Source organism: Triticum urartu, chromosome 1A (genome assembly GCF_056163025.1).
Source record: "Triticum urartu cultivar PI428250 chromosome 1A, HENAU_Tu73, whole genome shotgun sequence".
In the NCBI taxonomy this organism is placed as follows: Eukaryota; Viridiplantae; Streptophyta; class Magnoliopsida; order Poales; family Poaceae; genus Triticum; species Triticum urartu.
The window spans coordinates 85478214-85486897 of record NC_141873.1 but is presented as its reverse complement, the minus strand read 5'-3'; the positions used below and the strand labels follow the sequence as shown (position 1 = coordinate 85486897).

Below are 8684 nucleotides of genomic sequence, written 5' to 3'. Positions count from 1 at the left end.
CGGCCGCCAATGCTGCTCCGCGCACCAACACTGTGACATGCTTCAAGTGCGGAGAGCCGGGTCACTACAGTCGAGAGTGTCCCCAGAACAACAACCCCAACCAGCCTGGAAAGTCCGTTGGCCGTGGTAAGCAAGCGGGAAAGGTGCTTTATGCCAAGCCAGCCACCACTGCACGTGGCCATGTTAACTATGTCTCAGCAGAGGAGGCTCATGATGATCCCAACGTCGTCCTTGGTACGCTTCTTGTTAACTGCCATCCGGCATCTGTTCTTTTCGATACTGGAGCATCTCATTCATTCATATCTGAGAGCTATGCTCGATTGCATAACACCACATTTTGTGGCATGCCCACTTCCATGGTAATTCAAACTCCAGGTTCCAAATGGCAAACTTCTAGAGTAAGCCATGGGAATGAAATTCTTATCGATAGACTTGTCTTCCTTGCATCCTTGATAGCTCTCAAGTCCTCGAGCATAAATATCATCTTAGGTATGGACTGGATGTCAGCCCATTATGCTAAGATCGATTGTGCCACTAGAACTATTCAACTTACTCACCCATCGGGCAAGATAGTCAATGTCTTAACCCGAGTGGCCAAGCGTTAACTCTACTCTCTTAATGCCAGTCCTCTTCCAGACCTCGAAGACATACCGGTAGTCCGTGACTCTCTGAATGTCTTTCCAGAAGAACTGCCAGGTGTTCCACCTAACAGAGATGTGTAGTTCATGATAGATCTTGTTCCAGGAACAGTCCCAATCTCTAGAAGACCCTATAAGATGGCACCCCTAGAACTAGCCGAGCTTAAGAAACAACTCGATGAGTCCTTGAAAAAGGATTTCATCCATCCTAGTTCTTCTCCATGGGCTTGCCCCGTCCTCTTCGTCAAGAAGAAGGATGGTACGGATCGGATGGTTGTAGATTATCGACCCGTCAACTTGGTTACCATAAAGAACAAGTATCCGCTCGCCAGGATCAACGATCTGTATGATCAGCTCGCTGAATCCTCAGTCTTCTCCAAAATGGATTTCAGGTTGGGCTACCATCAAATCAAAATCAAGAACGGGGACATTCCCAAAACAGCCTTTGTTACTTGTTATGGCCAATACGAGTACACCGTCATGCCCTTCGGTTTAACCAATGCTCCAGCCACCTTCTCTCGTTTGATGAATTCGATCTTCATGGAGTACTTGGATAAATTCGTAGTGGTATATTTGGATGATATACTCATCTACTCCAAGAACAAGGAAGATCATGCCGAGCATCTAAGGCTAGTATTGACGAAACTTCGAGAGCATCGTCTTTATGCTAAATTCTCCAAGTGTGAATTTTGGTTGCCAGAAGTGACCTATCTAGGCCACGTAATCTCTGGTAAGGGTATTGCTGTCAATCCCGAGTGAGTTCAAGTTGTCCTTGATTGGACTCCACCTGAAACGGCCAAGCAAGTTCGGAGTTTCCTTGGCTTAGCGAGCTACTGTCACCGCTTCGTCGAGAATTTCTCCAAGGTTGCTAAACCTCGAACTGAACTCCTCAAGAAAGATAAAAAGTTCAAGTGGACCCCACAGTGCGAGTTCAGCTTTCAGGAACTGAAAAGACGCCTGACATCTGCTCCCATACTCGTACCACCAGATTTTTCTAACGACTTTGTTATCTATTGCGACGCCTCGCGACAAGGACTAGGTTGCATACTCATGCAATATCGTCATGTAATTGCCTATGCTTCACGGCAGTTACACCCACATGAGGAAAACTATCCCACACATGATCTAGAGCTTGCAGCTGTAGTCCATGCACTCAAAAACCTGGCGACATTACCTTCTCGGTAATCGTTGCGAGATCTTCACCGATCACCAAAGTCTGAAATATATCTTCACCCAACCGGATTTGAATCTCAGACAAAGACGTTGGGTCGAGTTGATTTCAGATTACGACTTAGGGATAACTTACACCCGGGAAAAGCCAATGTTATGGTTGATGCACTAAGTCGTAATTCCTATTGTAACAACCTGATGTTACAACAAGGTCAACCAATTCTCCACGAGGAATTTTGGAAGCTTAACCTCCACATTGTTCCTCAAGGATTCCTATCTACCTTGTTGGCGAAACCTACCTTTACGGATCAGATCATCAAAGCACAGAAGGTTGACCCGGGAATTTCCCGTATCAAGAGAAACATCAAGAAAGGAGTCGCGAATTGTTTCTCCATTGATGATCAAGGTGTCATGTTCTTTGGAAACCGCTTAGTGGTTCCCAAGGCATGAAACCTGAGGCGACTGATCCTTAAGGAAGCTCATGAATCCCCTCTCACCATTCATCCCGGTAGTACTAAAATGTATCAAGACCTACGCCAGAGGTTTTGGTGGACTAGGATGAAGAGAGAAATCGCTCAATATATTGCAAATTGCGACGTCTGTCGTCGTGTTAAAGCAGAGCATCAACGGCCGGCTTGCACCCTTCAACCTTTAGCTATTCCTGAATGGAAATGGGATAAAATCGGTATGGACTTCATCACCGGGTTTCCCAGGACCAAGAAAGGAAATAATGCTATTTTCGTTGTCATCGATCGTCTTTCCAAAGTAGCCCACTTCCTACCTGTTCAAGAGAGTATAACCGCTAGCCAGCTAGCAAACCTGTATATCTCTCGAATAGTGTCTCTTCATGGTGTTCCATTGGAGATTAACTCAGACCGTGGAAGTCTCTTCACCTCTCGATTTTGGGAAAGTTTCCAAAATGCTATGGGGACTCGTCTCTCCTTTAGCACCGCCTTCCACCCTCAATCAAGTGGTCAAGTAGAGCGCGTCAATCAAATTATGGAAGATATGCTCCGAGCTTCTGTTATCTCATTCGGAATGGATTGGGAGAAATGCCTTCCATTCACCGAATTTGCTTATAACAATAGCTATCAAGCTATCTTGGGCAAAGCTCCTTTCGAAGTTCTCTATGGATGAAAGTGTCGAATGCCTCTTAACTGGTTAGAAACCGGGGAAAGACAACTCTTTGGTCCGGATATGATCCAGGAAGCAGAAGAGCAAGTTCGCATTGTTCATGAAAAGTTGAAAACAGCCCAATCTCGTCAAAAGAGCCAATATGATCGTAAACATAAGGCCATGACTTTTGAAGTCGACGAGAAGGCTTACCTTCGGGTTACTCCTCTGAAGGGAACCCATCGATTCGATATCAAAGGCAAATTTGCTCCTCATTACATTGGTCCTTTTCGCATTCTCGCCAAATGAGGAGAAGTTGCCTACCAATTGGAACTACCTCCGCATCTCTCCAGAGTTCATGATGTCTTCCACATTTCTCAACTCAGGCGTTGCTTCTCGGATCCTATCCGTGGAGTGGACCACGAAACACTTGATCTCCAAGATAATCTCACATACCGGGAATATCCCGATTGTATCCTTGATCAAGCCGAGCGTACCACTCGACGCCATAACATCAAGTTTCTCAAGGTTCAATGGTCACACCATTCCGAGAAAGAAACCACTTGGGAAAGGGAGGATCGTCTTCGACTTGAATACCCCACCTTCTTTCCGACGGACCCTAAATCTCAGGACGAGATTTCTCTGAGTGGGGTTGAGTTGTCACACCCTAGCTAGTTCATGCATTAGAGTGCTTGCATCATGTTTAACTTTATCAGAAACTTGGAAATAGGGCTGACAGAACCCCCAGCACCCCCTGAAACCAACTAGGGTTTACTAAAAATATTTTCAATGAACTCGAAATACCCTTCTAAAATGTTCATCATATTTGCCTTGGTCCTAAAACTCTGACAAAAATGGTGCACAATTTTCTAGGTCATCCTAAGGTCACTGGATTAAATCATTAGTTATTTGAATTTGGGCATTTAAATGCTAGTAAATATTTTAAATGCTCAAATAATCCTAAACTGAAATGTTCCATGTTGGATTTATTCCAAACAGTGGCCATGGGCAGTTTCATAATTTTTGAAAGTGCCTAGGTATTTTTAGAAAAAGCCACAAACCTGCAGAAAAATAGAAAACTGAATTAGATAGAAAAGAGAGAGAGAGAAAGGCCAGAGGCCACTTACCTGTCTGGCCCGGCTCATCTGGCCCGTGCCAGTCATCACCTACCTCTGCCAGTAGGCAGAGGAGGGACACCGCGTCGCCGCCGAGCTTGCCACGGTGCCAGCTGCTTGCCGCTTCGCCCTTGGACGCGCTGGTCGACCTCCACGTCGCCCGCTCGACCACCCCGACACCTCATTCTCCCCCTGCTCCTCTCCCTCGCTCTCCCACACCATGGCCGACGCTGCCGCGCTCGTGCCGACGTGAAAACCGCAGCCACCATCGCCTCCTTGTCGTCTCGCCGTGTCCAGAAGCTTCGCCGCCATCTGCTTCACCAAGCTAGCCGAGCCTTGAGTGCTCGCCTACCCTGGAGCCACCGCAACAGCCTCGTATTCACCGATCACCGCCGGAGATCCCTTTCGCCGTCACGCCTGCACCAGCTCGCCCCTGACCTTGCCGTCAGCACCGTAGTGAGCCCTGCTACCTCCTCCTCCTCTCCGTTTGCCTTCTCGTGCACCACAACGACCACACCGAGCTCACCCGCATACGCCGCCGCTTCCGCACGTCGCCGTTGTGGCCACAGCCACGCTGGCTCGATTCCGAGTTCGCCGCAACCCAAGCAGCCCGTAGCACTGCCCCATGCACCTCGCCGTGCCTCCTAGCGACGAGTCTGAGCTCGTCCGAGCTCCGGCCGCCGCCAAAGTCGTCACCGGCGTCGTTTCCGGTGACCCCGAGCCCAACCACTAGCACCACCCGGCGCGGCTCGCTCCCAGCTACACGTAGATGCCCTCTGCCGTTCATTTGGTCGCCGGAGGAGGAATCCCGCGCTGCTCCACCGCGTCTGGCCTCGCCGGCATCATGTCGCCGGTCGGTTTGACCCATTTGACCATGTGGGCCCTGCCCCCTGGTCAAACCTAGATTAGGAGTTAAACTAATACTAATCTATACCTATACTAATTACAGTCTCTCTAAGAATCCCCACGTTAATCAGTAATTAACAGCCGTTAATCTGGTGGGACCTAATTATTACGGTCTAGATCTTCCAAAATTGTCATAGGTTTATTAGAAAAAAAACAAATGTTTGAAAAAAAAAGATTTTAGGCTGGTCACGAGATTGTTGTGTGAGTCGTACTCACCTAGGCCTCTCCCGTCATAGGTTCGTTAGAGAAAAAAACATATGTTTGAAAGAAAAGAAAAAGATTTTGGGCTGATCACAAGATTGTTGTGTGAGTCGTACTCACATAGGCCTCTCCCGTAATTCATCAGAAAGAAAAAATACGGAAAATCTGAGCGTTCTCTCCTATTACTTCCCAGGTTGTTGGATGCTAGATCCCCACATAGTATCTCTTTCCCCGCACATGCCTCCTCGGACCGCCATCCCGCAAAACCCACGATGCCTCCGCCGCCGCCGCCGCCGCCGCAAAATACTTCCTCATGCTGCTGATGGCTCAGTAATACTGTGTTTGACCGCACCGTGCGTTCCCACCTCTGCTGCAGTCCGTCGTCTGTTCAAGGCCATGGCCGAGGATGAAGCCGTCACAGGCCAGTGCTGCAACTTCCTTTTCTCTTTTGCCGATCTCGCATTCTTCCCATATTGCAAATCTTCAGAAATTGTCCTAAGATGCAGTCCAAGGATTCTGAAAACAGCTGCACGTGCAGCCCAGCCTATGCTATTCTCTAATTTGCAGATAAAAGTGCTTTGAAAATTTAGAGGGCTCAAGATGGTACGAGATGTTTCACTTCAGAGGATTCTCCGTCATGGTTGGAGTGCAGTATGGCGTCCAACTTTCAGATTAGCAGAGCGAGGTGCATGCTTTTCTGGTTCTGCGTTGTGCACATCAGCGACCGACAGGAGTAGCCTAAGATGCAGTCCAAGGATTCCGAAAACAGCTGCACGTGCAGCCCAGCCTATGCTATTCTCTAATTGGTAGATAAAAGTGCTTTAAAAATCTAGAGCGCTCAAGATGGTACGAGATGTTTCACTTCAGAGGATTCTCCATCATGGTTGGAGAGCAGTATGGCGTCCAACTTTCAGATTAGCAGAGCGAGGTGCATGTTTTTTTGGTTCTGCGTTCTGCACATCAGCGATCGACAGGAGCAACCTAAGTTGGAGTCCAAGGATCCCGAAAACAGCTGCACGTGCAGCCCAGCCTATGTCTTTCTCTAATTGGAAGATAAATCTGCTTTGAAAATTTAGGGCGCTCAACATGGTACGAGATGTTTCACTTCTCAACACATCTCCTTTTTTTGAGTTTTCTTAAAACTAATTATTGTAGAATTATATTTCTTTATTTCTCATAAAGTGGTCTGTACAATATATATTATATAGTACAACTTATCGACTAAGAAAGCAATACCACATGAGGCACAACACTCTAGGCGCAATAGGACATGGAAATATCACACAACCTGGATTGTTCAAGTCAGCGCTGCTGGGACGCGTTGTTCTGCAAGCAACAGCTGCTACCGTCCAGTTCAATAGACCAGGAAAATCAAAACCTTCATAAATTCATGTTGAGGTATGCACTCATCTATTATATACAAATGATATTCACAATGTACACATCTATTCCGACAGTGTAATACTACCACAGATGCAGGCGTGTGTATAAGCATGAAGTGAAGTCTATGTCGGTTGCTCATGGTACACGAGTATATACAGCAGGTATATTTGTAAAAATATAATACAATTTATAGCTTACATTATCACAATCGTTCCTTTAAATAAATTTGTTCTCTACCAGTAATAGTAATTAACCCCCCATCTATTGTCTCTTCTCAATATATCATACCTCAAGCTTTATCTGTGTGAGTTAAAAGATATCCATTTCTCTTGGTCTATATATGGCAGTTGCTGCGTGTTCGGCCAGGAGTAGTGTGAACTCTTAAGCAGCTTCAATTGCAGACGATGGGCTCACATCCATCTCCATAGCATAAACATCGTGCACGTCACTGATTCGTGCATATATGTACAACGGCGAAACAAGATCAGCAGGCTAGCACATCCGACGCCCATAGGTTAGTATTGATTGGTGCAAACATATCTTAATACTGATCTACATATTTTCCACGGCATTAATCTTCCAACACATAGAAGTGGAATCCATGTAAAATCTGTGTGGCGATGATGATACTGAATTGAGTCACTGAATTGTGTCATATGTGTGAGATTGATTTCTGGCAGTGTATATGTATGATATAAAATCTAACATGGAAGATAGATCTGAATCTGAAAATTAGTATGTGCACATGATATGTTCTCCTTCAAAACTTCATCCATTTTTCAGGTATTCAATCTACCGGAGGTTATCCCTTCTCAGGTTCATTCTTCTTATGTTGAAGGTTCTGACCTGCTAGAATTCTTAAGTAGTTTTCCTCTATGGTTACTAACCTATACAATCAATTCGGCAGCAACTTCATAACCTGACCTTGACGTAAATGGAGACAAAGTTATACGAAACGGCGTACAAGCAGTTACTCAAGCACCCTGATCTGCGCCTCTGTCATAGTCAAGGTGCATCGGTTCATAAGGTTTAGAGTCCAGAAGGAGCATGTCCAATTGCTAACAACAGGTTTGATCTGGGGTTGCCACATTTTGCAAAAGTAATTCCTGAAATTTTTTAAACCAGAAGGACACAATTGAAGTTGTGTGTTCTTTTGTTTCTTATTGAAGTGCCATAATGTTGTTATATGATGAACTACAGAAACAAATGCTTCTCATCGCCAGTCAACTATTAGAAGTTTCAATAGTAGACAAATACATATTCTTACTTCATCTTGATTATTGCAGGATACCGTGGCACATGGTTTCGAAAGAAAAAAACACCATTGGGAAAATTTGTACAAGATAATTGTGAACATGACCTGCCAACAGTCCAAGGTCCTTTAAGGTTCAAACTTTAATATATATAGTTAGAAATATATATTCTAAGATAGTCACATGGTTGTCGCAAGAGTACAGGGCACCATGATATGTGGTTGTCACAAAGTATACAAGTTTAGTACACACATCCAAGAATTACGGCAGACATGCTTGCAAATATTTAGATTTGTTGGCAATTACTTTCATTCTTGGCAAAAGTGAAAGTATAAAACTATATCTTCTGCTCGGGACGAAAGTTTCTTAGAAGCATTATCATTGTTTGAATTGTCAAAATCTGTACATTGTAATTGTCAATATGATTTAAAACTTTTGTAATATATTAATAAGGCTTCAGTTATAAGTCATCGTTGTATTACCTACTTATGTAGGACAGGTCAACAAAACACATGCAAGTCATGGAATTTACAAGATTTAAGACATTACATTGTGAATCAGGTGCCCTAAAAGGCTAAAACACAATGGTGGATATAACTTATAGTTGCTGCCAACTTTTACTGTTGCCACACGCTGCCAAGATATATGGCCGGAGAAGATAAAATTAAACAAACTGGTGAGGATTTTATCACACAGTTTGCTACATGAAGACTAATTGTCAATGATATGATATCTAATACATAAATTTATCTATAAACATATATTTTAATTTTGATGGTGAGGATTGCTTTGGATAAGAATAGTCGAAATCTAAATAAGGTATTATTACTTCCCTAAATTTACAGTCACCTTTCCTATTGTGCTACATATATAAATACTTTTGTGCATACAAAATAGAGAGAAGT

At 44.5% G+C, this 8684-nt stretch overlaps 1 long non-coding RNA gene across 1 annotated transcript; it reads left to right on the top strand.

Moving 5' to 3' along the window:
• Nucleotides 1-6611: 6611 nt before the first annotated feature.
• LOC147990154 (uncharacterized) lies at nt 6612-8147 on the top strand. The gene is made up of 3 exons (XR_015603552.1): nt 6612-6687; nt 6874-7594; nt 7813-8147. It is a non-coding gene; the product is annotated as an uncharacterized LOC147990154 (long non-coding RNA).
• Nucleotides 8148-8684: the final 537 nt, after the last annotated feature.